At 51.4% G+C, this 27,749-nt stretch overlaps 1 long non-coding RNA gene across 3 annotated transcripts; it reads left to right on the top strand.

Annotated features, from left to right (window-relative positions):
* The first annotated feature begins 1,164 nt into the window (after positions 1–1,164).
* LOC125330991 lies at positions 1,165–27,097 on the top strand. 3 transcript variants are annotated; one of them, XR_007205810.1, is made up of 5 exons: positions 1,165–2,990; positions 3,986–4,028; positions 4,810–6,284; positions 19,460–19,642; positions 20,374–27,097. It is a non-coding gene; the product is annotated as an uncharacterized LOC125330991 (long non-coding RNA). The 3 variants fall into 3 exon arrangements; XR_007205811.1 differs by having other exon boundaries at positions 4,810–5,391; positions 5,969–6,284; positions 19,460–27,097; XR_007205809.1 differs by having other exon boundaries at positions 19,460–27,097.
* The last annotated feature ends 652 nt before the right edge of the window (positions 27,098–27,749 follow it).

Below are 27,749 nucleotides of genomic sequence, written 5' to 3' on the forward strand. Positions count from 1 at the left end.
GGGGCTTGTTACCATGGCCAGAGTCGATTCAAAACGTGTTTGTAAAGAGCAGTGAGGCTGGACATGCTTGGGTTGTGTGTTCCTGAGCGGTAAGATTTACATGGGTGTTTTAGGGGAAAAAACCATTAAAAAAAAAAAGCTCTGCACTTATGGTAGAGCTGGGCTATGAATATCCCAGTCCCACTGCTTCAATCCTCATGGGAGTAATTTTCAAGTGGGAAATCCCATTAAGTCATAAAGGGCCCTTAAGTAGTTCTCTCTGATGAATTTGTGGCACTCTGCAAGTCCCATAATTCCCAATATCCAGATGAGGAAACTGAGGTTAAGTGACTTAGCCAAGGTCAGGTAGCAGATCAATAACCACTGCAGCCCCTCTGCCGTTCACTCCATGTGTCTCTGCTGTCAGCAAAGAGGACCAATCCTCCCCACCACTGGCCCAGCCCCAGCCATGGACACCCAGGCTTTGAAATGTTGCATTATATGGGAAAAAAAGGGTCCATCTTCGTTCAGAGGGCTGGGCTGGGGGAGCAGTCACGGGGCTCCTTCACCCTCCTTGCACCCCCAGCTCCGTGAGTGGAGACATCTCCTGATTCCTGCTGCTCCTGGAAGGAGCTGGGCTTCCCACAGCTGGCACAAACCTTGCATCCTGAAGCCTGGGGCTTGGGGCAGGAGCACCTTTGGTGTGGTGACAGAAAAGTGCCTCAGGCAAGAGCTGTTGGCTGTGATGAGAGTCTCTGTCAGCCTCTGTGGGAGACTGTTCTTCCTCTTTGCCACTGCTCAACTCTCCCCTTTCCGTGTTTCAGCTTCCTCTACTCATTTCATGAGCTCATGGAGGGGAATGTACCAAGAGTTTGGGGGTATTTCAGGAGTGGGGATGTGTGTGTTCAGTCTAAGCTTGCTTCCCACGGATGGCTGGTCCCAAAAAAGGGTTGTTTTTCCTGGGATCAGGCAGACTGTAATTCTGGGACTCTTAGGTTATTTATTCCTGTTCACCTGTTTGTTGTCTTCATCAAGGAATCCCAGAATGGTTTGGGTTGGAAGGGACTGTGAAGCCCATCCAGTTCCACCTCCAGGGACTCCTTCCACTGTCCCAGGCTGTTCCAAGCCCCAGTGTCCAGCCTGGCCTTGGACACTTCCAGGGATCCAGGGGTAGCCACAGCTGCTCTGGGCACCCTGTGCCAGGGCCTGCCCACCCTCCCAGGGAAGGATTTCTCCTGTCTATCTAATCTAAATCCATTGGCCCTTCAGTTTAAGGCCATTGCCCCTTTATCTCCTGTTAGTGTTCCCAGCACAGCCCTCTGGAGTCACACAGGAATGGGAGGTGCTGGATGAGGACAGCTTCCATTTCCCAAGCAGCGTTTCTCTGCCTGACAGTGCCTTGCTTCCCTGTTGTTCCCCTTCAGCTTTTCTGTAGCTAATTCAGAGCTGTTTGAATTCCTGGTTCTGCTCTTGCTGCCATGGTTGCTGGTGCTCGACTGCCTGGCTCTGTTCCCTCTCCCAGGTAAAAGGTACAAAAGCACAGGGAGTGAACACAACTGGGATCTTGGGATGGACCCACTGACCCCTGGCTTCCCCATGCTTCCTGGAGGGCCTCCCACAGCCCTGCTGGATGCTTCCCCGGGAAGATGGGCCTGAGAGGTTAATGAGAAGTTGTTCTCCATGTCAGGCTCCTTCCTGCTTTGCTGTAGGGTCTCCAAAGGGTGGCATGTATTTCATTTCTGCCTCCTTCTTCCTCCTGATCAGCCCCTCTCCAGGTGTTTGGCACTTGCCAGCCCTCTGGCATCCCTACTCCTGCCCAGCTTAACCTGCAGGAAAGGGGCTCTTGGGAATATTGCAGGTGGAACAGTCAGGAGGAAGGTCAGCACCCTCCTGCACTATCTCCCATGGATTTATGGCTTCCCAGCTCCTCCAGGAATGCCCTGACCTAATCCAGAGAGCTGCTCCGTGTCACAGCCCCGGTGCTGAGCTGGCACTGCCAGCGCCTTTCCCAGCAGTGGAGAGGGCAGCTTGGCACTGGCACTGGGATGATGGATGGGAGCTCCTGCAGGGAAGAGCTTGGTCTTGGAGCTCCTGGAGGCTCTCCAAGCCTGGCTTTGCAGTTGGCCAAGTGCTTCACTTGTTTTGATGCTTTTCCTGTCTTTGGGCCGTTTGCTGCGTTTATTTTGGGGGGAAGGTCAGCACTCTCAGCTGATGCCGGGAGAACGCTCTGGGAGAGAAGCATCCCTGGAGACAGCCCTCCTTTCAGCAGCACATGGCAAAGCTCTGAGATTTCCCGTTCAGTGGGAGGCACGGGAGATATTTTGGACTGCAAGCTGTGGCTTTAAAAAAACCCACCAGTAGTGGTTTGAGGTTTTCTTCTTGAAGCCTTCCTGACTTTGAACATCAATTGCTCCTGTTTTGGTAAGCAGGCTCCCAGCAAGCCAGACCCGTTCCTGGGATTATTGTGACCGCAGGTATAGCTGTTCCTTTTCCATATGGGATGACTTAGGCCCCTGTTCCCTGCCATCGTGTGGTTGGATTTCACCTTCCTCCATGTCGTGGCATTTCAGAAAGAGCTGCTTGTTTTACAGAGCAGCTGTGTTGTCTTAATGCAGCTGTAACGTGTGTTTGTCTTGGGGTACAGCAGGACTAGGAAGAGGTTTTATTAGATCATTCCCAAGTCCCAGTAATCTCCGAGTCTCTCTCGGATCTGTGGCTGTCAGCTGCGCTGCTCTCGCTCCGTGGGACGGGGTTGGAAGCTGAAGATGGGAAATCACTTGTGTGTGATCCTCTATCTGCCTCGTCTCGGAGTTACTGCTCCCCTCCTGGCTGCTCGCAGCAGCCAGAGAGGACTTAGTCCTTGTACCCCAGACCTTAAACCACAGCTTAAGAGCCTCCAGGGGATCCTCCCTGCCTGGGGCATTGTTTGTGGGACTGCTGGTGGCACTGCAGCCTGGATCCCAAGGAGCGTTCCCATCCCACCACCACTGACTGCCAGCATCGGGATCACGGTAAGGCTGTGCTTCCCTGCCTCCAAAGCATGTTCTGTGTGTGCCCTGCTGCCAGAGCTGGAGTTTGCAGCTTGCTTTTCCTCTTCCCAAGGGAATTAGAGATGAGCACTCTCTGTCCCGGTGAATTCCCTTGCTGCTTGCAAATGTTTTATATTATTGCTGCACTCCCCTGCCTTGCACCTCACCCCATGATGGGCACATTTCTGGGTCAGAGATGTCTGTTGCTCTCAGAATGGTTTCCCTTTCCTGCAGTGCATTCCCAGTATATATTGCTACTGTCACATATCGCTGTACCGCTCTCCTCTCACCCAGCGCTGGCTGCAGTGTGCTTGAGAGACATCCCACTCCTTAAACACCATTTGAGGTTTTCTCTGGCAGAGATAATGTGGGGATCATGCAGGTCCCTCTTTCCATTCCTTGTGCGTATCAGCTGTATATTCATCTCCTGCAGCTTTTGCACCATGGCTGCATGAATGAAGTTGCATTTTAGGCTCGTGCAGCACCTCCTGTGCTGACTGTACCACTTGTATTTCAGCCTGTGCTTTCCCTTGGCATACAGCTTAGAACTCCCATTGTCCTCGTGCTGTTGTGACTGGTGGGGAGTCCTTTTCATTTGTCTATATTTTTGCTGCATCTTTGTTTCCTTCCTCTCAGAGCAGCAGGGAGGTCTTTGTTGTCCAGCACAATCACGGCTGTTATGTGTCACCTCGCCTCTGCTTGCTTGTTTGGGAGCCGCTGGTTTCCTAAAACTCAGCCTAGAAAGGGATGCAAATCACATCCTTGGGCTGCTCTGATCCACGTTCTCAGTAAATGTGCATTACTGTGTTGTCCCAGCAGCTTCTTGTCCCTTTGTTCAGCTGCTTTTAGCAATTCTTACAGAGGTTAGGGGAATGCACAGGGGTTTTCTCCTTCCTCAGTTCTCTCATATGAGTCTCTATTCATGGAATTTCCTGCTGCTTTTTACTTAATTGTGGTTTTTTCTGTTGTTCCCAAAGGCCACCCAGCAGCTGGATGTCATGGAGCTGGACACACACCAGGGTAGGTGATGGATGTGACCCCCAAAATTGGAGAAGCCCCCATGACAACTCTGACTCAGCCTTAAGGCTCTGGACCAGAGGAGGGAGACTTTCTCAATCAGGGGCAAACCAGGCAAGCTGTATTTTCTGATTCATCCCAGAGAGCTGCTCCTGGCCTGGCCTGGCATTTTGTTTTTCCCTCTGTGCCAGGTCATGTGTTTGCTCTCACACAGGACCCTCGAGTGCCTTGCCTGAGCTGCTGGCTGAGCCAGCTTTGCCCAGCTCAGACTTGAGCAGATCCTGCATCTTGGTGGCATTTCCTGGGGCTTTGGCATCTTTTGTGCCTGGAATAGGCAAAGCAAAGGGTCCCTCTTTGGAGCTTTGCTCCCTGTGGTGGCTCATTGTGCTGTTAGGCAGCGGGAAGGAGCATTTTGCCTCAGGTCTGCAGGGCCAGAGAGGGGCACCTTCAGTATCTGGTGTTCCTGTGGGTCAGAAATGGCTTTGTGGAGGGTGTCAGTGGGTTTTCCTCAGCTCGCTGCCGCTGTGATGTGCTGTGCTGCTCTCGGAACACGACGCAGCCTTTCCCGAGCAGCGTTTGCTGGCGCTTTGCTCTCTCCCTTATCCAGCCTGTCGTGTAATTGCCCAGTTTCCCCACAGCGAGCTAAAGAGCCTCTTTATTGCTGAGCACAGCCCCTTTCATTGCTGCTGCAGGCTTTGGGGTTCAGCCCTAGCACCGCTTCCCCCTGTTTGTTTGGGTTTCTTCCTTGCCACGTTCACACCTTTCCACTTTCATGTACCTGCAGGAGCCGACTTGCTTCTGACACCGAGTTCAGTCTCCAAACATAAAAGAAGAGAAAGTCAGGACAGAAAGGCATTGGAGCTTTCTTCTTCCTCCACACCTGCTGTTCCCGCTTGTCAGGCACTTCCAAAGAGGAGAGTTCTCCAAGTTCCCAGTCATTACCCTTTACATAAGCATAATATAGTGCTGCACTTCCTACAGGGAAGCTATCTATTGTAGCAATCTGTAAAACAAAAGCTGGATTGCTCCTTCTCCCATTGCTTCCAGAATCAAAAAGCTGCCCGCTGTTCCTCAAATGGGAAGGCTGAAAGCCTTCATCAGAGGGTGGCTCATTTTTACACGACATTTTTACACTCAAGCAAAACTGAAAGCAAGGCATAATTTGGAACAGCCATGCTCGCCGTTAGAGCAGAACCACACAAATAAAAAGCCTGGGATGATGGAGTTGAATACGCTGCAGTCAGAGAAATGACAGTTTGCAGGGAACAAGGAAAACTAGATGGATGAATGGGAATTAGTGAGGAGCAGACTTTGAAGGCAGGCAAATCAAATTGAAAGCGTGGATCATTAGATTCAAAGGAAGCAGGTAAGGAGTGCACTAAATTGTGCCTTAAACAACAAACCAAGGGCCTCAGCCTCCAGGGAGAGTGGATGGAGCAGGGGCTCGGGATATGGGAGTGGCTGCCAGGTGTGCCCTGGCCACTGGGCACTGTGACCTCGCCCAGGTCGCCGGGTGTCCTTTGCATCAGCTTCTGTGCTGTGGGGCACGGCAGGCACTGGACATAAAGGATGCTTGGTAAGGGCTGCAGATGTGCCCAGCTCCAGAGGAGCCAGCTGAAGGCTTTCTGGGTGGACTGTCCTGGCACCTGGCACCTTCCAGGCCTGGAGCTGGTTCTTTGCTTGTTTTTTTTCCCCAAAAGGTGAAGGGATGTACAAGGGGAGAAATGACTGAGTTGCTGAATTTTTAAAAATTAACTGTGCATGATTATACCCAAGAAAGTGGGGTGGCAGAAATACTGCCACATACAGCAGCTTCACGTACAGCAGCTCTTTGCAGATGGGAGAAAATGTGGCGTGGTTTGGATGTGCCTGGGAACAGCTGAGCTGGGGGAATTTGTGTATTTTTAAAATGAAGCTCATGTTTTTCTTGGACAAACTTTCAGGTCACTGTAACACAGAACTGAAGGTCACAGTTCTTAAGAAGATTATGAAATGCCCCAGATGCTCAGCGTGATAGTCTAGACAAGGCAGCTGAGGGAGAGATGCTGAAGGAAGTTCCTTGGATTGGTACAGGAAAGAAAAGCCCTCAGGATGGACACCTTCCACACAGAGCTTCCCTTCGGTGCTCCTGCCTGGTCCCAGCTGAGTCCTGCTCAAGGATACAACTCATGGTCACAGGCAAACCACTCCATGGGAATCCCATCTGGCTGGTTCCCCCATTTCAGCTGAGGTGGAGGTCTCGCTGGATCCCACAGAGAGGTATGAATGGAGTGATGAGGAAAGTTCTTCAGCAGGAGCTGAAAAGCACCAGCCTTGCTAGGGGAATAAACCAACATGTGCTTTACAATGGGCAAAATTGATCTGATCATTCCCATAAGAACCATAGAATCATAAAATCATGGAATGGTTTGGGTTGGAAGGGACCTTAAAGCTCAGCCCATTCCACCCCCTGCCATGGGCAGGGAGACCTCCCACTAGCCCAGGGTGCTCCAAGCCCTGTCCAGCCTGGCCTTGGACACTGCCAGGGATCCAGGGGCAGCCCCAGCTTCTCTGGGCACCCTGCGGCAGAGCCATATGATAAACCTGACATGAGTGCTGTGTAATTGAGGGAAATGCATCCCCTGTTATCCCAGGTTATCCATCGTTATCCCAGGTTCAGCCACGTGAACCTGTCACTGAGCAGCACTGATCCGAATGTGGCAGCTGTGAGGATTCTTCTCCCCTTAACTCCTTAATTAATAGTCTCTTTATTTAATCAAAGGCTTTATTGTTGAAGATGCTCAGCATGTCCAGGGATTTCCTGTTCCCCTGGCAGCGTCCCAGATTTCCCCCTGCCATCAATCCCATCACAATTTCTTTGCCATGGAAGGTGTTCCCCTGCTGGTTTAGTTGGCCAGCCTGGGATGTGGTTCCTCCCAGCAGCTCTTAAGAAAACCTTTGCTCATCCTTTCCTTCATTTTTTTCCCCTTTTTCCTTTTAGCTTTGGTTATTTGCAGCAGGCTCTGTGGCAGCTGTAAATGTTAGTTAAAGCCTTATTGAGTGCCTGGTGCTTCCCAGCTGCCTGGTTCAGCAGTTTATTTGGGTCTCCGGTGATGTTTAGAGATGCATTTCCTCTCATCTCTCCCTGCTATATTTTACTGTTTGCTCATTTGCTTGATGGCACTTTGCTGCTGGCTTTTGGAAGGGCTTTGCAGTGCATTATCTCGTGAGTTAATCCTGACCTGCTTCCTTGGCTCCAGCAGCTGCCCTGGCGCGTCCTGAGCCGGACGCCGTCGCTGTCAGGAATTTTCTGCCAGCTCTTTGCTGTCAATATTTTTGGCTGTGGCTGTGTGTCATTGGTGTCTGGATTAAGCTCCCCTGTGATACCCCGAGGGCGAGATGAGATGTGTTACTGCACCAGGGGTCAGCCTTGGTCCTGTCAGGGAGGTTCCTGAGGGCTGGAGAAGGTCCAGCCCATGGGTTTGTCTGGGACAGTTCTTGCTACAAATCCACATCCTCTGATTTTTGAGCCGTCCTAGGAGACTGCTTCACCTTTTTCAGGATGATTTAAGAGGATGTGCTGTTCAGGATTCCCACTTGAGTGTTATTTATTAGTTCTGTAGTATCTTCCAGGCTGCTTTCTTCGGTCTAGTGTTGATTCCTTGGGGACAAAGGAAACAAAGGCAGGAAAAAGCTCACAGGAGGGATGAAACAGGAGCCTGACTGATATCTCCTCTCTCTCTCCACGGTGTTTTTTCACAGATCAAAAATCAATTAAGGGCGAATTTCACTGGGAACTCTTTAAACAATGTGATATTTCATTAGAGATCATTGAAGGCTCTTTAACATTTGCAGTCCAGGTGTGAATTACAAAATTAGCTGGATTCCTTTAATGATTTCCTCCCAGGTAACGTTCCTCCAAGAACCCTGTGCCTGGAGCCAGCTGTGCAGCTGCTGCTGGAGAAGGGGTGTTCATTGTCTCCCCTCCCATCCTGATGGAGACACGAGACTGAAGGAATGGCTTTGATTGGGACAGCAGCCTGGCTGGGCACAGGGCTGTGGCCTGGGACGTGAGAACTGAAGGAAATAAGAGTGGAATGTTGTAGGAGAGGTAGAGAGGGGCTTTGAGATGAGCAGATTTGGGGTTTTTCCCCAATCCCTTCTTGAGCTGTTACCAGCACAAGCTTGTGCCTTTGTGAGACTTCCCTAGGGCTTTCCAGCTCCTTCCCTTGCTCCTGGATCTGTCCCTGCTGCCATCTGAACCCCGTAACACTGAGACAGAAGCACTCTGGAGGTGCCAGTGCGTTTTCACTGGCATCTGGATCCCTTGGGACATGTCACTCCTTCCAAACCTCCTGAAGGCATGAAGAGCTGAGCAGTGTGACTTCCTCTGCTCCACTGTGACATCATTAATCCTGCCTGGAACTTGCCCTTTTCAGTGCCCATTCCCTCCCTCGTCCATCTTGCCTTCCTCACAGCCTGGTTATTGATCCTTATCTGGGGCTCATCTGTCTTAGTGAGCTCAGGGAGCCACCCCCGGCAGGGAGAGGAGCACCTTTCGTTGCTTCCAGGGTGCTGTAGTTGGGTGGGAGGGAAATGGGTGAGTTTTGGGATGCATCACTGCAGGTTTGATCCAGCGGTTGCATTTCCCACCTGAGCACCTGCTTTCCTTGGAGATGCTGCCTTTCCCTGTTAAGTTTTCCTTTCCTCTTGTCCTAAAACCATCACAGCTGCAACAGCCCCGTTACAGCAGCTCAGCCTCTCCTCCCTCTCCCTTGCAGTCAGTAACACCAGGATTAGTCCTCAGGGCCGCCTGTAGAACCACGTACATCCCCGTTTGTCCTACTCTGCCCCCTTCCCCTATTTCTTGTCCCCTCCCCTCAGTCTTCCCTGCATTTTTCTCTCTCTGCACAGCTCTGCCCTGCCCCAGGAGAGCGTGGAGGGCCCCTTTGCTCGCTGCAGTGAGGACCCAGGAAGGGCAGCTGATAAAACCCCACCCTCTGCACAGACCCACTGGCCGTAATTGCTTTCCTGGAGAACAGCAGGGAGAGGCAAACAGTTCTGATCCTTTCCTTGAATACTCTCTTGGGCCCTAATTATTTTCAGCTTAGGATATTTTCTGTGTCTGGGAAGGCTCGTCTGTCTAATAATCCTTACTGGATTTCACTCCCAAGTACTTGCCCAGCCCTGCCTTGAGCCCCCTGCAAACTTTCCACACCCCCTTTGCTCACAACCATCTTCCCTGATTTGCTGTGGATCTCTTTGATTGCTTGCCTCTAATGCACCTTGTTCTGGGCCTGCACAAGGTGGTTAAGGAGCAATTTTGTACCTGAAGGGAGGTTGTGGCAAGGGGAGGTCGGGCTCTGCTCTCAGGCAGCAACAGGAAAAGAGGAAATGGCCTTGAGCTGTGCCAGGTTGGACATTAGGAGGAATTTCTTCATGGAAAAGGTTGTTAAATGCTGGAAAGGGCTGCCCAGGGATGTTTGGAGTCCCCATCCCTGGAGGTGTCCAAGGAAGGGCTGGACGTGGCACTCAGAACTCTGGGCTGGTGACAAGGTGGGGATCAGTCGCAGGCTGGACTCCATGGGCTGGGAGGGCTTTTCCAACCTTGATGATCCCAGGATTCTGTGATCCTCCTCCACTCCTCCAGTGACTCAAGATTTTTGAATCCCCCTCACCTGCCTCTTTTCTAGGCTGCGGCATCCCAACCCATTGGGTGGCTCTTTGTGGAAAAGCCATTCCAGACCTCATAAAGTTCTTGCTGTCCTTCCAGGAACCTTTCCTGCTGTATTCCTCCTGCTTGGCACCACTGGAGCCATGCAGGGACACATCCACATAGCTCACCTGCAGAGTTTTGGGGTACTTTGTGTCGCCTGAATGAGTGTGTATGTTTTGGAGCAGCTGGCCCTTCCTTGCGAAGGTTTTTATTACATGAACCTTTCCAGCAAAATGACAATTATTATGGATCCTGAAAGAGCACTCTCTGCAGCTTCCAATTACGATCCTGGCTGCATCTGACTTGAATGGTGTTTACTGTTTAGGGTGCATTTGAAAATGCATTTTGGGAGGCGTCTTTCATTTCATGTGTGGGGGCTAACATTATCCCTAATGTTGGAGGAAATGCTTCCTGCCTAGAAGCAATGAGTTGAAATGAAAATATGCTGTGTGCTGCTCCATGGCAGCGCCACCAAAACGTGTGCATGTGGTGCCAGGTGCTGCTCTGTGAGTTCAGCTGTGCCCAGAATGACCTGGTGTATCTTTGGTGGCCTTTGAGACGGGAGAGCTGAGTGACCAGGCTGGGTCTGCTCTGGGCAATCGCCTGAAACTGCTCAGCACATCCAATGTTTACACAGATAATTTAGCTCAGATGGGCTGGTGAGGTCACATGGGCAGAGATGTGCCCAGCTCTGGCCCCTCAGTGCAAGAGAGACATTGAGGGGCTGGAGCATGTCCAGGAAAGGGAACGGAGCTGGGGAAGGGGCTGGAGCCCCAGGAGCGGCTGAGGGAGCTGGGAAAGGGGCTCAGCCTGGAGCAAAGGGGGATCAGGGGGGACCTTGTGGCTCTGCACAACTCCCTGACAGGAGGGAGCAGCTGGGGGGGTTGGGCTCTGCTCCCAGGGAACAGGGACAGGAGGAGAGGGAACGGCCTCAGACTGGGCCAGGGGAGGCTCAAGTTGGACGCCAGCAGGAATTTCCTCATGGAAAGGGTGCTCAGGCCTTGGCAGGGGCTGCCCAGGGAGGTTTGGAGTGCCCATCCCTGGAGGTATCCAGGGAATGCCTGGACGTGGCACTCAGAGCTCTGGGCTGGGGACAAGGTGGGGATTGGGCACAGCTTGGACTCAATGGCCTTGGGGGGTTTTTCCAACCTTAATAATTCCACGATGTGCCATTTATTCGCTTCATCTCTTGCAAGCCTAACAAAGTTAAGGGGTAAAGGCTCAGGAGGATTTGGTTTTGGGAGCTGTGGTTTCATGACTTGGGAACCTCTGGTTAAGCCTGTCACGAGCTCTGGGTTCAGATCAGCTGCTGCAGTGTTGGCCCACCTCTGCCCAGTTATCCCAATCTCATGGAATAGTTGATACTGGCTGAGGAAAAGGAGTCAGCCCAACCTAAAACCTGTCCTGACATGGTCTGAGCAGATGTGGGCCAGCAGTGAGAGCCTGAACTGGGCCGGTGCCTCATGTCCCATACAAGTGGCACTGGGGCAGAACTGAATGTTCCATCCAGGATGCCTGTGAGTGCTTCCCGTGCCTGTGTTTGTATTTACAGCCTCCTGATGGGAACGTGCACAACGAGACAAAAACCTGCTCTAGTGGATTCCAGCATTAAGTCAAGAGACTATTGGATTTTTTCAAGGGCTCGCACAACCCTCCTAAAAAGCAGGTTGTTACGTGTTAGTTTCGAGCCCTTTTGTTCAGCCTCAGGTGTGTTTATTCCTTCAGGGTATTTACTGAAAGGACAAGGAGAAAATGATTCAAGGTGGCATCATGCAAAAAATTCCGTGTTCGCCACAAGAGTGCTACATTTTGGCTTTTCCTCTGGCAGGAGTGGGATACCTTGCCCCTCTTTTGAGTCAAGTGTCAGATTAGAAGAGCAGGAAGTGGAAGAACAACCCCTCCAAATCAAAATCACACTGGAAGAAAACACTGCAGTGCACAATTGTCCTTCCCTGTGTTTTGGAGAGGTGGTAAGAGAAGGTGCCATGTGTGACACGTGTTAGTTGTGTTCTTTGATGCTCTCATGGCATCCGTGAGGATGAAGAGACACAGAAACACGAGCAGAACTTTAAATAATTGCTGTAATTGAACACACTCGTCCATTTCAGTTGTACCTGCTTATGCAGCAACAGTATTTTCTTTTTTTTCTTCTTCCTTTATTTGTTTGGGTTTTTTTTTTTCTTTTTTTTTTTTTCTTTGTTTTGAGGTTCTTTTTAAGGAGTCCAAGTAAAGGATTTTAATGAATCTCTGGGAAGTATCCCTTGGTTCGTAATTCTGAATCCTGAAAGCTGCTTGGCTGGGAAACCCCAGAAACCCTTACATTTATTTGAAATCTCTGTCCTGGAGTCTTGCCTTGGTATGGGTGATGCATTTTAGCTGAGGGGAGGCAGAACAAGAAGAGCTGACCACGAGTTTTGCATGAGGGATTTCGCCGGCAGAGATTTAATCAGGGGAATTCAATATTTTTTATCCAAGGTACTGTTATCCGTACACCACTTCTCAAAACCTGCATCTTCCTGCAAACATCTCGCCGTGCTTGTAGGCCTGTCGAGAGGTTTGATTTTTGCCTGGAAAGGGAAGGCAGAGTTAGGGTTGTTTATGATGTTTAACTCCGGCTGCAGCAGCTCATTTGTTGCCTTGACTTGTTCAGGGGGTTTTCAGCACCAGCTCATTACTGAATCTTCTGCTTTTCTATGTGTGCTGCTTTTCCAAGGGGCTCTTTTAGGCAGGTAGAGGCATTTCTGCTGCATTCATCTGGGCCCTGATAGACTGGGAGAGCTGGGGATGCTCTGCCTGGAAAAGAGAAGGCTCCAAGGAGAACTGGGAGACAATTCCCGGGCCCAAAGGAGCTCCAAGAGAGCTGGAGAGGGACTTGGGATGAGGGATGGAGGGACAGAACACAGGGAATGGCTTCCAGAGAGTAGATTTAGATGGGATATTGGAAGGAATCCTTCCCTGTGAGGGTGGGCAGGCCCTGGCACAGGGTGCCCAGAGAAGCTGTGGCTGCTCCTGGATCCCTGACAGTGTCCAAGGCCAGGTTGGACGGGGCTTGGAGCACCCTGGGACAGTGGAAGGTGTCCCTGCCCATGGCAGGGGTGGGAATGGGATGAGTTTAAGGTCCCTTCCAACCCAAACCATTCTGGGATTCTGTGTGTACGTGAACCAAAATTCTGCTCCTTTTCACCCCAAAGCAACCAACACGTTAAAGCTCTCACAAGTGCAGCCATTTGTGATTAAAACAAGCTGCAATAGAGAGCCTGTGGATGTGATTAAAAACATTACATCAGATGCCACATTTGGCTGCACCATCCTAGTCCTGACCTCCACACTTGGGAGAGGAGAGAGCCTTGGTCGGGTGCTCCCCGTGATGGGCTGAGCAATGGGATGTGCAGCCAGCACCAGCATCCAAGATCTGGAATGCCCTGCTCAGTCCTCAGGGATGCCATTTGTTGCTCAGTTCAGGCCTTGCTTCCCTCCTGCTTGTTTAAATGTGGATAATCTCCCTGGTACAGTGGGTATTTGTTGTTGGACTCAGCCAAAGCTCCGGCAAAGCTCGGGGTGAAGGCAGGAGCAGCTGCTGAGTGGTTCCTCTGATGGATTAGCTCAGCCCCCCCGCCTCGTGCTTCTGTGCCCACTCACTCCTTCCTCTCTCTTCACTGCCATTCCTTTGCTGTCTTTATTCCCTTTCCTTTTCTCTTCTCTGTTCCTGGCACCCACCACCCCGACTGCAGAGCCACCATGGGACGTGTCCCTGCCCAAACACTGGGGGCATCTGGCACCGGCTGGGAGAGATGCAACCAACAAAATGCGGGTTATTTTTTATTCCAGGCTTTTGACAGCCAACCTGGATGACTGCCAGCTAGGAATTCCTGCTCCTCCTTCCCTTCCTTTAGGTGAAGGGGACAGGTGAGGCTCTGCAGGTTATCCTTGGCTTGCCTGGAGGTTGTAGGGAGCTCCTTGGAGCAATCCCATGAAAGCAGGTGGCTTGTGTGAATCCTGCCTGCTGAGCCCTTCCCTGTGCAGGGCCTGAGCAGCACAGGCTGAGAGGGAAGGGCTGCAGCAGGAGCCTGCTGGGATGGGATGCCACATGTCCACGCTGATATTCCCACCCACCTTTCTGGGCTCTGGTCAGGTGAACACGTTAAACACGAGCACAGGCGCCTTTCTAAGAGGCCTCAGCACCTCAGGCTTTTTTCAGCCATGCAGGTGAGTGAAAGCTTCCCTCCCTCGCCGGTTCTCCACAGAGACCAGCTGCCAGGGAGTTTCCAGGCGAGCGCAGTTCAGGCAGGGCTGGGGCTGGAGTACAGAGCTGCCCCTTCCCTTTTGTCCCCCTTCCCCTCCCGCCCTTCCTTTTGCTTCTCTCCCCGCTCCTTCTTTTCCTTTTGGGAAGAAATGCTTTGTTTTGAGGCTGTGAATGCTCAGACATGCTCCCCTGAGCAGGAGAGGTGTCTCCCAGACTCCCAAGTGGCTCTGGAGAGGCACATGGGCTGGAAAGCGGGTGCAATTCCCAGCTCCTCCAGCCCTCCGGGAAAAGCTGGAAAGCGGGTGCAATTCCCAACTCCTCCAGCCCTCCGGGAAAAGCTGGAAAGCGGGTGCAATTCCCAACTCCTCCAGCCCTCCGGGAAAAGCTGGAAAGCGGGTGCAATTCCCAACTCCTCCAGCCCTCCGGGAAAGGCTGGAAAGCGGGTGCAATTCCCAACTCCTCCAGCCCTCCGGGAAAGGCTGGAAAGCGGGTGCAATTCCCAGCTCCTCCAGCCCTCCGGGAAAAGCTGGAAAGCGGGTGCAATTCCCAACTCCTCCAGCCCTCCGGGAAAGGCTGGAAAGCGGGTGCAATTCCCAACTCCTCCAGCCCTCTGGGAAAGGCTGAAACCGGGTGCAATTCCCAGCTTCTCCAGCCCTCCGGGAAAAGCTGGAAAGCGGGTGCAATTCCCAGCTGCTCCAGCCCTCCGGGAAAAGCTGGAAAGCGGGTGCAATTCCCAACTCCTCCAGCCCTCTGGGAAAGGCTGGAAAGCGGGTGCAATTCCCAACTCCTCCAGCCCTCTGGGAAAGGCTGAAACCGGGTGCAATTCCCAGCTTCTCCAGCCCTCCGGGAAAAGCTGGAAACCGGGTGCAATTCCCAGCTCCTCCAGCCCTCCGGGAAAGGCTGGAAACCGGGTGCAATTCCCAGCTGCTCCAGCCCTCCGGGAAAAGCTGGAAAGCGGGTGCAATTCCCAGCTGCTCCAGCCCTCCGGGAAAAGCTGGAAACCGGGTGCAATTCCCAGCTGCTCCAGCCCTCCGGGAAAGGCTGGAAACCGGGTGCAATTCCCAGCTGCTCCAGCCCTCCGGGAAAAGCTGGAAAGCGGGTGCAATTCCCAACTCCTCCAGCCTCTGCCTCACCATCCCTTTGCATCATCTTTGATTCCTCGTTTGAAGACGGTCTCTGGTGCTGTGCCCAAAACAGGGTGAGTTGCTTTAGTCTGGCCGCTGCTATTGGTGCCCAGAGGCATCAAACCTGTACATTGACCATTGGTATCATTTGGGGAAGTTTTTAGCACCGGGCTGGGCTTTGCTGGTGCCCTGGACTGGTTGTTCCTCTTTCAGACTCCCTTCTCAACACAGTCTGAATGGAAATACGTCCTCAGAGCATCCCCAGTTTTGGTAGCACTCCTAACATTCCCTGCTCCTCCTTCTGCCAGGGCTGTAGTGATGGCTGAGGTGATGGCATTCTGTGTCCTGCCGTAGAGCAACCCCTTTCCAGACACCTGTGGCTTCAGGGTTTGTCTGGGACACAGGAAATACCCACCCCCTGACAGTCTTGAGGGGTTGAACTGGATAAAAACTCACCACAGGTTTCAGATTTTGGGCTCCAACTCTCGTATCTCTACTGAGATGCCCTCCACACTTTTTAGGTCCCAAAGTCATCGGATTTATCCAGATTTTTGGAATGTACCATGCAGCCACAGCAGTGCTGTCAGCACTAGCTCAGGCCTCCAGGTCCCACAGCTCCAGCTCTGCCCAGAGAGAAGTTGCTCCCTGTTCCTAATGTCACCTGCCAGTTTGCTTCCCTGAGCTCCTGGGGACCAAGTGTGGTTTCCTGTGCCTCCAGCCCAGCACAAACGGTCGAGGGAGGAAGAGGAAAGAGGAATGACAGATGGAGAGATGTCTCTGAGCTGTGAGAGAGCCAGCAGTTCCTTACTGATCAGCTCCGAAGGTGTTTGGGAGCAGCTTTTGGCCAGGGGGCTCTGCTCCAGGGCAGGTGCTGAGTGAGCACTTGCGCCAGGAAAATGGGATTTTCCTGGGGACGAGGACGAGGGCAGATCCCACCCCAGCTTTGCTGTCTCTGAGGAAAAGGGGAGGATTTCACTCAGCCTGGTGCTGACAGCGTGTTATTAACGGAGTGAGAGGGGCTGAGGGAAGCCTGGGCCGGGCTGTGGTGAAGAACGACAGCAGCAGCTCAGAGCTGTAAGGCTGAGCTTATTCTGGGCACTTAACCCCTCACTGCACCAAATTCACTGAGGGCTGGGCTGGGGCAAACTGGGACGGCGCTGCCCACCATTGGAAACCACCTCCCAGGTCCACAGGGAAGCACAGAAAGGCTTCCAGCTGCTCCTTCCAGCCAGCAAAATTCATGGCTGGGGAGGTCAGGGAGCCAAATGCCAGCAATGGGCTGCATAAAGGGCTGGCTGATTTTATGGCCAATAATAACATTTGTAGTTATACAAGCCACGCTAAGATAGCGCTAATCAATTCTCATGCTGCAGGTCAGCAGCTGATTGCTGCAGGGGTCAGCAAGGAATTATTTCCTTGCCATTTACAGCTTTATTTAATTGGCCAGATGCATTAAGAGCCTTTTAATTATTTTTTTCCTCCTCTATCCTCTGAAGCATATGGAATTAAGTACTTCCAGGGACAAGGCTCTGCGCTGGTAGGGCACCCCTGCCTTGCTTGGGAGGGCAAATCATGATCCCTCTTGAGGGTGGGGTTTTTGCTGGAAGTTAGCAGGGTGGGTTTATTGCAGGAGGGGATATTTCAGCAGTGCTTCCTGGTAGCTCAGAGGAAAATCCATTTGGCTCTTCAAATCCAATCCTGTGAGCAGGATCTGCTCTGAGTTTGAGTCCAGAGCTGGATGGGAATTTTCCACTGCTGTGCTCACTACACAGGCATAGCAATTTCTGTAATTGTTGATTTTAGCTTCACTTTCAAAACCACAACAAAACCACTGGGAAAAATCCAAACTGAAGAGCTTTGTTTTGAGTGGAGTGGAATTCTTTGCTTTAAATGAAAGCTGCAGTTTGGAGCCAGTGCAGCACTGAAGGGTTTCTGCCAGGGCCGGTTTGGGGGAGAAGCCTGGAGATGCTCTGTGCCCTGGCATGGACTGTCCTCTTTGCAGGGATTTGTCCAGAAGCACTGTTCCCTTTCATCAGGAGAGAAAACAGATTGCATCCATTTCAATGAAAAATGCCTTTTCCTCTGCAGAGAAAACCTGCAAAAGAATTTTTCATTTCAGCTGCTTTCCACTGAAAAACTGCTTTTTTTTTTTTTTTTTTTCCAGGGAGGATTTTTAAACTTTAATTTTCTCATTTGATTTAAAAAAAAAAAAAAAGAAAAGAAAAAGGCAGCAAATCTGGGCTGTTTAAAATATTCTCTTTAAATTAGAAGCTGCAGTTGCTGTGTGGGACTTTCAGATGAGCTGAAGTTTGCCCTGGTTTGGATTGGAGCACCATAATCCTTGGACCAAATTTCTTCTCTGTTGGTTTATTTTTATTTTTTTTTTTACGGTGTGTTTTACAGATTTTAGGAATTGCTGACCTTTTGTCTGACTTTTGAGAGAGAAAGACATAAAAGCTCTTCCCCACTCTTGCAGGACAGCAATTCTATTTTAATTTTAGTCCCTGTTTTAACTGGACACATTTAGCAGGAAGGAAAGCTCTGAGAGGGAGGAGGCCGGCACTGCCATGCGTGTCTGATCCTGCATTATTTACTGCAATATCCCTGATTTCCAGCCACTTTTGGCTTCTCTTTCTGCCTTCTAGAGGCTCTCTGCATATCCAGAAGGATTGTCCCTCTCCTGCTCTCAAGATGAGCTTGATGGTGGGAAAGGCAACCTCACCCCTGTCCTCGAGCTGGAGTAGCGATGAGGTGCCTAATGAGGTGATTAGAATGATTAGGATAATGAGGCAGTGATGTGAGATCCTGTGTTGTCCCCCTGGCACTTCAACCAAGGCACAGGAGACTGGAGGATGCAGCCAGGTAGGAGAGAGGAGGGTGGGAGCCCAGGCTGTGGTGCTGAGGAAGATCCTACCCAGAGCAGGGTTTGGGATCCTCTCGAGGCAGTGCCACCTTGTGCAGGTCATTGCTTTCATTCTGGCGGCAGTGACAGAAACTCAGCTTATCCCTGTTCCTTCAAATCCTGCCCTGACAGCGAGGACTGGGGTCTTGTGGGGAGTCAGATCCTTCCTGCAAGCCGGACTGGCTGAGGAGTCTCCGTCTCAGATCTGCCACGTGGAAAAATCCATGTGCAGGGATGGAAAGGTCCAATGAACTCTGCACAAACTCCACCCCGAGGGCACAATCGATATTTATTGCACTTGGTGTGTCTCTGCCCAGGGTTTGCCTCTGGCCAGGATGGAAAGGGTTGCAGGCAGCTCGAAGCAGACAAGATTTTAACAGGCAGGAGAGCATTCCAAGGGCATTGTCCTGGCTGAAGGCAAGACCCTGCTGGGCTGCTCCGCTCCAGCGCCTCGCAGGGAGATGTGTCCTTCTGTCCTGGCTTCTGTCTCCACGTGTCCCAGCACATCAGGACTCTCTGGCACTTATTGTCACTTCTTATCTCCGAGGGGGGCTGCTCCTTCCCCCCATGCTCACAGCAGGGGTTGGATTTGGAAGCAGAATTCCCAGGAAGCGGTGACACTCGCAAGGTCGAGCTGTCACCCTGTGGCTGGCAGAGCTGCTGGGCTGTGTCTCCATCCACAGCACTCACACCTCTCCTTTTCACCTCTTAAGAGGCAGCAGTAAATTAATTGAAGATTATTAATTAGATTAGTTGTAAAACTTCCATGAATCGCCACCTTCCATATCCCAGTCTATAATTGTTTGCCTTCCATGACCAATTAGATAGGGCCAGTTAAGGTTTTATCCTTTTTCAATATCAAGAAATCATTATTGTCATTGCTTGAACACAGACTGGGCAGGGCGGGGTTCACCTGCTACAACCTGGACTTAGGAAAAGGGCCCCAGGAAAATGGTTAATGAATTCCTCCAGCTGGGCTTTGCTGAGCACAGAGGGCTTTAGGGCTGCATTCATTTTCTTCCTGGCCAAAACCTGCTGCAAAAAGCTTTGCTGAACCTGTGGGCTGGGGGGATCTTGGCTGGGTTTCATCAGTACCCTCAGCTCTGCCCTGATTTTGAATCGAATATTCAAGTTACAGCTGAGTTCAGTAGAGCTGGCTAAATGGGGCTAGGAGGGAGGGAGATTCAAACCTGTTCTCCCAGCTGGGAAAAAAAAAATAACCTGAAACTTTAAAAATGCAAGTCAGTTCTTCATTTTGATGCTGCATAACTGTCTGTGTGGATGGGAGAAGCAACAGGACTGTAATTGCAGACAAAATCTCTATTTCCTATAATTGTTCCCGTAACTTGATTTACTTTGGAAATACTCGGTGGATGCTTTCCTTATTTACTGTCTCTCCTCACTGCTATCACTTTCCCTGCCTTGACTGATGAAGCACATTCATAATTTCTCTCCATTTGGTGTGGACAGATCCAGTTGGGCTCAGCGGCAGCTTGTGCAGATAAGGAGCTTCTGGCAAAATGGTTAATATCAATCTAGAACTGAATGAGTGATTTACGACGAAGGCGCTGTGTGAAACCAAAGACGCACCAGATGAATCTGGGACTTCAAGAGCACGGAGAAAAATCTGAGCAGGGTGAAGCTCTTCTGTAGGTAGGAAAAGTGCATGGGGAGAAGCCCATGGGAGTGTGTCTTTCCTTGGTCTTTAGACCCTCAAGGCTCTGGTGAAATACATGCAGGTCAGCTTCCAAGTGGCTTAAGGGCTTTGCTTCGCCATCCAGGCTTAACAAAGGTGGCACATGGGGTACAGCAATACCCCCAGCACCCCAACAGACACACACACACGTGTTTGATCTGTTGGGGTGGCAGGGGATGCAGCCCGATCTCCACGGCATCCTGAGCGGATGCTGCTACCCGGCTCTCCTCAGCATCGCTGTTCCTGCCTTCCACGCTGTCAGCTTTCTGCACACCTCAGGACCTTTAAGCCCGGAGTTGTTCCTCCCACCTCCCACTGCTGGAGGCAGGCACAAAGCCTTGCTGGCTTTCCACTCAGGTGTGCTCTTTGCTCAGCTGGTTCTCCTCTTCTTTCCCACCTATTTCCTTAGAATTTCTTCTTCCCACAGAGCTTGGACACCTGGGCTCAGCTACAGCTCAGAGCTCCTGTCCTCCCTCGTCCACGTGTGCTGAGGAGGAAAGGAGGCTGTAACAGCTGCTTTAATTTGCTCAGGTCTCCCTTCAGCTGCTGCCTCACAGCTCCAAGGGCTCCCTCCTCAATCCAAACTAACCGCTTTTTGGCCACGACTCCAGATCTATTCCGGATCTTATTTCCCATGTGCTCTGTGTAATGCTTTGTCTCTGGACAATTTTTCCTTTTAATTTTGCAGTGAAAATTACCCAGGCTGGCTGAAAGAAGTGTTTCAGAGCTGACTTGCTGATAGCAAGCCAGAGCTGAGGGCTGCCTTATAGAGACGTTTTCTTCAGGAATAATCAGCCCGAAGCCGGTCTCGGAGGAGGGTCGCAGATGAGAGCTATCAATGGAGGGGTTTATGGAACACAAGGCTTGCACTCCAATTTCAATGCAGATAAAAACTGCCAAGTGAAGTGGATCCTTCCCTCGTCACTTCGGCAGAGAGAGATTTTATTAACACCAATCGCATGGAAACAGGGGGCGGCCACGGTGCCCCCACGGAGATAAAAAGACATTAATGCACTTAGGCTGTGACAGCAGAGAGCAGCTGGGTTTGGTTTATGTTCCTCTGGACTCCAGGGGGACTTTGGGGCTGAGTTCAATGGCTGATCCCTCCAGCAGAAATACTGGGTGGAAAGGCTGGGAAGGAGCAGGAGCAGCCCGGGAGGATGCAGAGTGTGGGTGGCAAGGTCTTGAGTGGCCCCAGCTCTGCAACAGTGTGGGTAAGGTGTGAGACCTCAGGATCGCTGGAAATGGGATGTTGAGTCTGAGGATGGACAGGTGATCACGGGGAAATCCTGCCCAGATGCTGTGGTGGCTGGGTGCTGTCATCCCAAAGCCTTGGAAGTGTGCGTGGGGCTGTTCCTACTGCTCACCCACCAGAGCTCCAGTCACGGCCACGGGTTGTGTATCCTGGTTTTCTCTTTCCAACAGAGCCATTTGCACTGTCTCACGTTACTGCTGGACCTGGAGCTGAGCTTTAGCCTGACCCACACAGTGGGTATGGGAAGCTTTGGGAAAGGATTGTCCTTGATGTGGGACACACATCCGCATCCCGCTCTGGAGTCCTGCACCCATTGCAATTCCTCTCACAAGATCCCTGAGCAGGAGAAGGACTGTGGCCCATTTCCAAGGACTGTGGCCCATTTCCCAGCCCCGTGCCCCGGTCCTCCACAGGGTGTGGTGCTGCTGAGGCTTCCCATTGCCAGCTCAATCCCAAGCTCCCCTCATTCCATGGGCCAGGGTTGTTGGAAAGGCCGGGATTTTAAAGCCCCGCTGCATGCACCACTCCCGCCTGGCACAGCCAGCTCCGGTGGTGGATGGATGGAGGGATGGAGGGAGGGATGGATGGGTGGATGGATGGGTGGATGGATGGGTGGGTGGATGGATGGATGGATGGATGGATGGATGGATGGATGGAGCTCCCAGTCCTGGGCAGGAATTGGACAACACCCCCTGGGTGGCTGCCTGATCGATCAGCACATCTCCTTCAATCAAACAGACTATCCTGACGAGCCTACCGCCAGTTCCTGGCACTTTGGAGCTCCCCGATGCTGCTGATGGGGGTGGGAGCTGCTGCTGGAAAAGCTTTCTCCTTCTTGGTCATCTAATTTGGAGCTTTCCAATAAATAGGCTGCTCAACATTTTTTGATATAAAGGTCAACCTCCTCTGGTAGACTTGAGGATTGTAAGGTAAGTGGAGGAAATGGCACGGGTAGGCTGATTTGATAATGATCCTAATCCTGTGTCTGATCTCTGATAATGATGGCAACCCCATCAATGTATGCTCATATCACTGCAAATGGGGCTCGGATCATTTTTGGCAGAACTGATGCCTCTTATCACAGAGCGGCTTTGCTGGAGACTTGAACTTGTGTGAGAGCTGCCACACAGAATGCAGAAAAGGAAGCTTAAATTGTTTTCAGGAAAAAAATCAATCAGAGCAAGTGTTTTTGGCTAAATAAGGTCTCGGTCTCCTGAGTCAGCTTTCCCAAAGCTGTTGGTGTTTGCTGATGAATTATTGTGGGGATGAGCACACAGCTGACACACCAGCCAAAGTGCAGTTATGGGTGGAGACTCATTTCAGAAAACACCTTTAAATTCCACAAATCCTTTTAGTCAGGCAGACGAGGCAGACTGCCCTTTTTTTCTGGTGCTACTGAGGAAGCTGTGGGGTTTGGGAAGCTCTGTGCTTTGGGAAAGGTGAGAAGTGGTTTAGCACAGGGATTCCCTGCATCCTTCCAGGCTGTGGAGAATAGATTTTGAAGCACCTTCCATACTGTGCATGTTGGAGATGTTTTCTGGCCATTGTGTGGCTTTTTAGAAGTGCTGAAGGGAGAGCAGAAGGAGGTTTGGGAGGGAGTTCTGCCTCTGTAGACCCTGGCAGTGCTATGTCAGTGGTCTTTGCGCAGCACACACAGGGCTGATGTCCAGAGAGAAGTCCAGATCCACAGTACACTTGGAATTCCATGGAGGACTCTCACAGCAGAACTCTGCAGCATCCAGGGCTGTCTGGGGAGATCAGAGCTGCCAGGGCCTGGTTTCCAGCGTGCCCTTTTGCTTTGCTGTCTCTTGTGAATGCCACTTAAAGTTTTCCCAAGTTCGGGGGAAGTTCATTACATGCTCCTCTTTTCCTGAAGGACCCCAATTCCTGGATAACATTTTGCTCCCAGATTTCTGGTTTCTAATCTGCTATATGGCCCCAACCCTCAGGGAGCCACAGACCCACGGAACTTGGATTTCTCTTGTCCCCTTGAAATGCCTGGTTGTTTTTTGACTCCGGAGCTCTCCGTGTGACATTCTCCTGACAAGGCTCACGTGGGGCTGCTTTCCCCTCGGCACAACTTGTCTCTGGGGGTTGTCATACACCTCCCACGGTCCCACAGCCTTTTTCTCTTTGGCCTCTGAGCTCCGGCAGGCCTGTGCTGAGAGCTGATTGCCATCTCTCCTCAGGTGGATCACTTATTGCTGTGTAACTGGCTCAAGCCATGGGGCTGGAGATGTTGGATTCCTTCGATAAGGTGCCAGTGTGACACTCTGATATCCGAGCCAAAGCACTGAGTAAATGCCTTTCCCATCTCCCACCATGGTAGACTCCCAAATCCCAGTAGAAGCAGCTTCCAGCTATTACTCAGCTGTTTGCCAGCAGGAATTATCTGCCCCAGCAGGAGATAGTTTGTGTTCTGTGTTTGTTAGGCTCCTGCTATCGCTCGCTCCTGGCAGAGAGAGGCATAAAACTCCTTCCAGGTGGCATTTGCAGAAAAAAATCAATTGTTTATCAACATCCCGGCAATCAATAAATGCAGTGATAGGTGCAACTGTCTCTATTGGGGCTGAACCTTGATTGCTGAGAGGCCAGATTCGATGCTAAATCCACCCGGGGCCTGACTCTGGGCTGCAGCTGTGAGGCCAAGGCCTGGGGCCAGATCCTTGGGGAGTTTCCTGGTGCTGTGCTGAGCCCTTCCCCTCCTCGGGATGCTGGTGCTGCTTGCTCTGCACTCATTCTGCTGCTGGAGAGCGCTCTGGAGCTGTTCATGCACGTGTAGTCCCTCAGAGGCAGGCAAGGCCCGCTCTCTGGGCGCTCCTACCCCAAGTTTCAGCGAGGAGATGAACCACAGCACAAGGTGCTCACCCCAGAGGAATTCACCACTGTTTTGAAGGCTTAAGTGTCTGTTTGTCCACCTTCACCAAGCCTTTTTCTGAAGAACCCTGTATTATATTTTGTTCCCAGATTCTCTCAGCATCCGGCCTTGGTGCTGGAGAAGATGGGCCTGGAGGAAGATCTCTCACAGGGTTTAGGCGTTCCTGCTGTGCCTGGTGATAAACTTGCTTTCTGGTGAAAAGGCCAGCTTGGAGTAACCTGGTCTAGTGGCAGGTGTTCCTGCCTTTGGGAATTGGATGATCTTTAAGGACCTTTCCAACCCAAGCCTTTCCATGACTTTGTGGTGAGCGTCTCCAGACACCCATCTCCTTCCTTCTGTGCCACCCCTGCCCAGCTGGTGCCTTTCCCCAGGATGCCCGCAGCCTTTCCCTCTTGCTTGAAGCTGTTACTTTGATGCCTCATTAAATGAGACAGCTTAAAGATGTCCCTATCTGCAGAGCACTCCTGAGCCTGAGCTTTCCCAGAGCCAGAGTTCTTCCTGAGCCAGGCTCCAGGAGCATTTGGACAACGCTCTCAGGGACAGGATGGGATTGTTGGGGTATCTGTGCAGGGGCCGGGAGCTGAGGGCTGGATAACGCTTGTGGGTCCCTTCCAACTCAGGAGACTGACTCTGTGATCCAGATTTGAGGTGTCCATGTGGCCAAGGTATCCCATCACAAAGAAATATGGATAGGAATGGAAGAGTTAACGTCAGCAGCTCCCAGACACACTGGAGAGTTACATCACGTTGCTGTGGAAACTAACTTTGTGAAAGCACAGTGATGTATGGGAAAGCTTTGGGTCAGCGGGTAATAAATTCTGTTTAAAAGGGATTTTTCCCCCCCATCTGCTGATGTAAACATCATTAAGAGAAATGATGGCTGAGAGATGGATTTCTTTTTATACCAATTTTCAGACAAAGAAAATAATTTTTTTTTTATAATAAAAAAGTTGCTGGAAATCAGAGAGTGCTATAAATAATGAAATAAAGAAAAAGCACCGGTGATGGAACAGAAATTTTCCCTGGTGATTGGTTTACAGCTCTCTGTGATTTAATGGGAACTTGCAGTTGCCTGTGGGAAGCTGCAGCAAAGCCCTGGATGGGCTCCCTAAGATGACACTTTTCAAATTGCACCATGAATCCCAAACTTGGATGGCTTGGGAGCATCCTCGTCCTGGAAGTCCTCTCTCTTCTGCATTTCCCATTGAGGGACAAGTTTCCAACCTGCCATGTTGTCATTGGGATTCTCGTGAAGGCGTGGGGGTTTTGGGTTTATTTTCCACCCTTTGGGATGCAGGAGGGTCTGAGGTGAGGCAGCAGAAGTTCCTCAGCTTACCCAGAGCAGTGTGACAGTCCCAGCCAAGGGCAAGGGTGCCACTGGGAATGCAGACAAGGGTGTCACTGTGATGAATGGGGTAATTAATAAGCAATTAATGTGCTTCGGAGCATGGCTCAAGCTTTTCTCCCAGCCAGACACCCAGCACTGATCTGCTTTCTCTGGTGATCTGGGCTCGGAGCAGCTCGGAATGATGGAGATGATGCTTCCAGAGCTCTTCTTGATGCCGCCAGGATGCAGCTCTGCACTGGCACAGCAGGGAGTCTGCTTCAGAGGGAAGGAAATTCCAGGGTTCGTTTTTCACTAATTGATAGGATTTGAAAGGATTCTGTGGATTGTCCTTGAAATGAGTGCTCTGAAATGTCCTCCTTTGGCAGCTTCTCCATTCCCATCACAAACTCCCTGAAAGCTGGCCCAGAGGCAAATACCTCACCTGGCATCACAAATTCACGTTTCCCTGGCCTGCAGCGTTGTTCCCAGCTCATCCTTCTGCCTCTTTCCTCTCCTGGCTCAGCCTGGATTTTTCCATGCCCTCCAGCATTCCTTGTTAGCCCCACTGCCCATCTCTACTGGGTGGGCTCTTCCAGTTACATCAGAGTCCACCAAGATGTTGTGCTGCTGTCTAGATGTGAGCAAGAACTGCATTTCCCATTACAGGGACAAATTATGGAGTTTAATTTAAACATATTCTTTGTCCTGAGATGTCCCTGTGAAACCATTAAAAATTGTTTACACATTTTGAGTTGATTTTGGCATTTAAAGCAGTTGGCTTATAAGAGAAACTTCTAAGTGAAAAGATGTTTTAGAATTAATATCAAAGTATTCCATGCCCTCAAAATAATGAAACATGATGTTTTGATGTTGTCAAAACACTCGGGTAATTTTTTGTTTAGAAACAAGAACGTGTTGGCATTGACGTGCCCAGGTGAGTTGTTCCTTTTGCAGGAAATCAACATTCTGATGGAACATCCCGAGGGAGCTCAGGTAAGAGCAGCCAAACCTTGCTCACTTGTGTAATAACATCCCTTTCGCTCCTCAGCCTCAGGGCCTGTGCTCTAAGGGCAGTCCCAGGGGCTGGTAATTAATTGGCGTAGCTAATTCAGGGATGGAGAGGGAACATGACAGCAAAACAGGAAGAATCTGCAATGTGTGTGAGGGAGGGAGTAGCCATGGGTTGCTGAAGAACCCAAGCAGCTTAGAGGACATCACTGTTCTGATGAAATGTAATAAAAATAAATGGATGTGGTAAAAACGCTGAACAGGTCAGGAGGAGGCAGAAGGTTCCACAGCTCGGACACGGTGGGGGTAATTTTGCATTTTGTCACAGACTGATGGGAACGTGAGAGAAACGAAACCTCTGAGAAGCAAAGGAGAGGAAAAGGGATGTGTGAGATTGCAAGGACCTCATCCCTGATGGCATGCACACGTGTGTGTCAGAGAGCTGGGAGATTGGGATCGGGAGTGCGTTGGGGTGTCCCTGTCTATGACGGTGCATCTCTGGCAGCTGCCTGGGCTGCTCCCACAGCTGATCCTCGGCATTCCTACCCCTCCACGGAGGGATTCTGCCTCAGGAGAACGCTCCTCTCAGTGCTGGGCTGAGCTGGCTGCGGGCTGGGCACAGTCATGAGTGTGAAGGTGACTCAGGACCATGGTGCTGCTCTTGCACAGTGCTGGAGGCCCAGTCATGTCACCGTGTACTGCTCCTCCAAAATTTGTGTCAGCTGTGCTCTTTGCTGGCAGCAAACCCACGGCTTCCTTTCCAGATCATGGGGAAAAATCTCCAGCATCCCCTCAACTGGGAGCAGAGCTTTCCCTGAAGAGCCCTGAGCAGAAGGACGTGTGGGGGTGGGGGATGAGGAGCTCAGCGTGACCCCACTGTGCTCACTGGGACCCAGAACCTCCCGAGCCCTGGGCTGATCCCCAGCATGGGCAGCAGGAAAGGGGTTGGGATTCTGCCCCTCTGCCCCACTCAGGTGAGACCCCACCTGCAGAGCTGCCCCAGCCCTGGAAGCCAAAGCATCAGAAGGACCTGGAGCTGCTGGAGTGAGTCCTGAGAAGGTCACAGAGATGCTCCAGGGGCTGTAGCCCCTCTGCTCTGGAGCCAGGCTGAGAGAGCTGGGAGTGTTCACCAGGAGAAGAGAAGGCTCCAGGGAGACCTCAGAGCCCCTTCCAGTGCCTAAAGGGGCTCCAGGAGAGCTGGAGAGGGACTGGGGACAAGGGATGGAGGGACAGGACACAGGGAATGGCTTCAAACTGGAAGAGGGGAAATTTATCTTAGATATACAGAAGGAATCCTTCCCTGTGAGGGTGGGCAGGCCCTGGCACAGGGTGCCCAGAGCAGCTGTGGCTGCCCCTGGATCCCTGGAAGTGTCCAAGGCCAGGTTGGACAGGGCTTGGAGCAGCCTGGAAGCCAGTGGAAGGTGTCCCTGCCCATGGCAAGGGGTGGGACTGGATGAGCTTGAAGGTCCCTTCCCACACAAACCATTCCATGATTCTCTGATTCATTCTGTGATTCTCTGATTCATTCCATGAGCCCCACCTGAGCTCCTGCTTCCAGAGTGAGATTTCCTCTGCTTTGGAGGGGTCAAGATTTCA

Source organism: Corvus hawaiiensis, chromosome 10 (genome assembly GCF_020740725.1).
Source record: "Corvus hawaiiensis isolate bCorHaw1 chromosome 10, bCorHaw1.pri.cur, whole genome shotgun sequence".
NCBI lineage: Eukaryota > Metazoa > Chordata > Aves > Passeriformes > Corvidae > Corvus > Corvus hawaiiensis.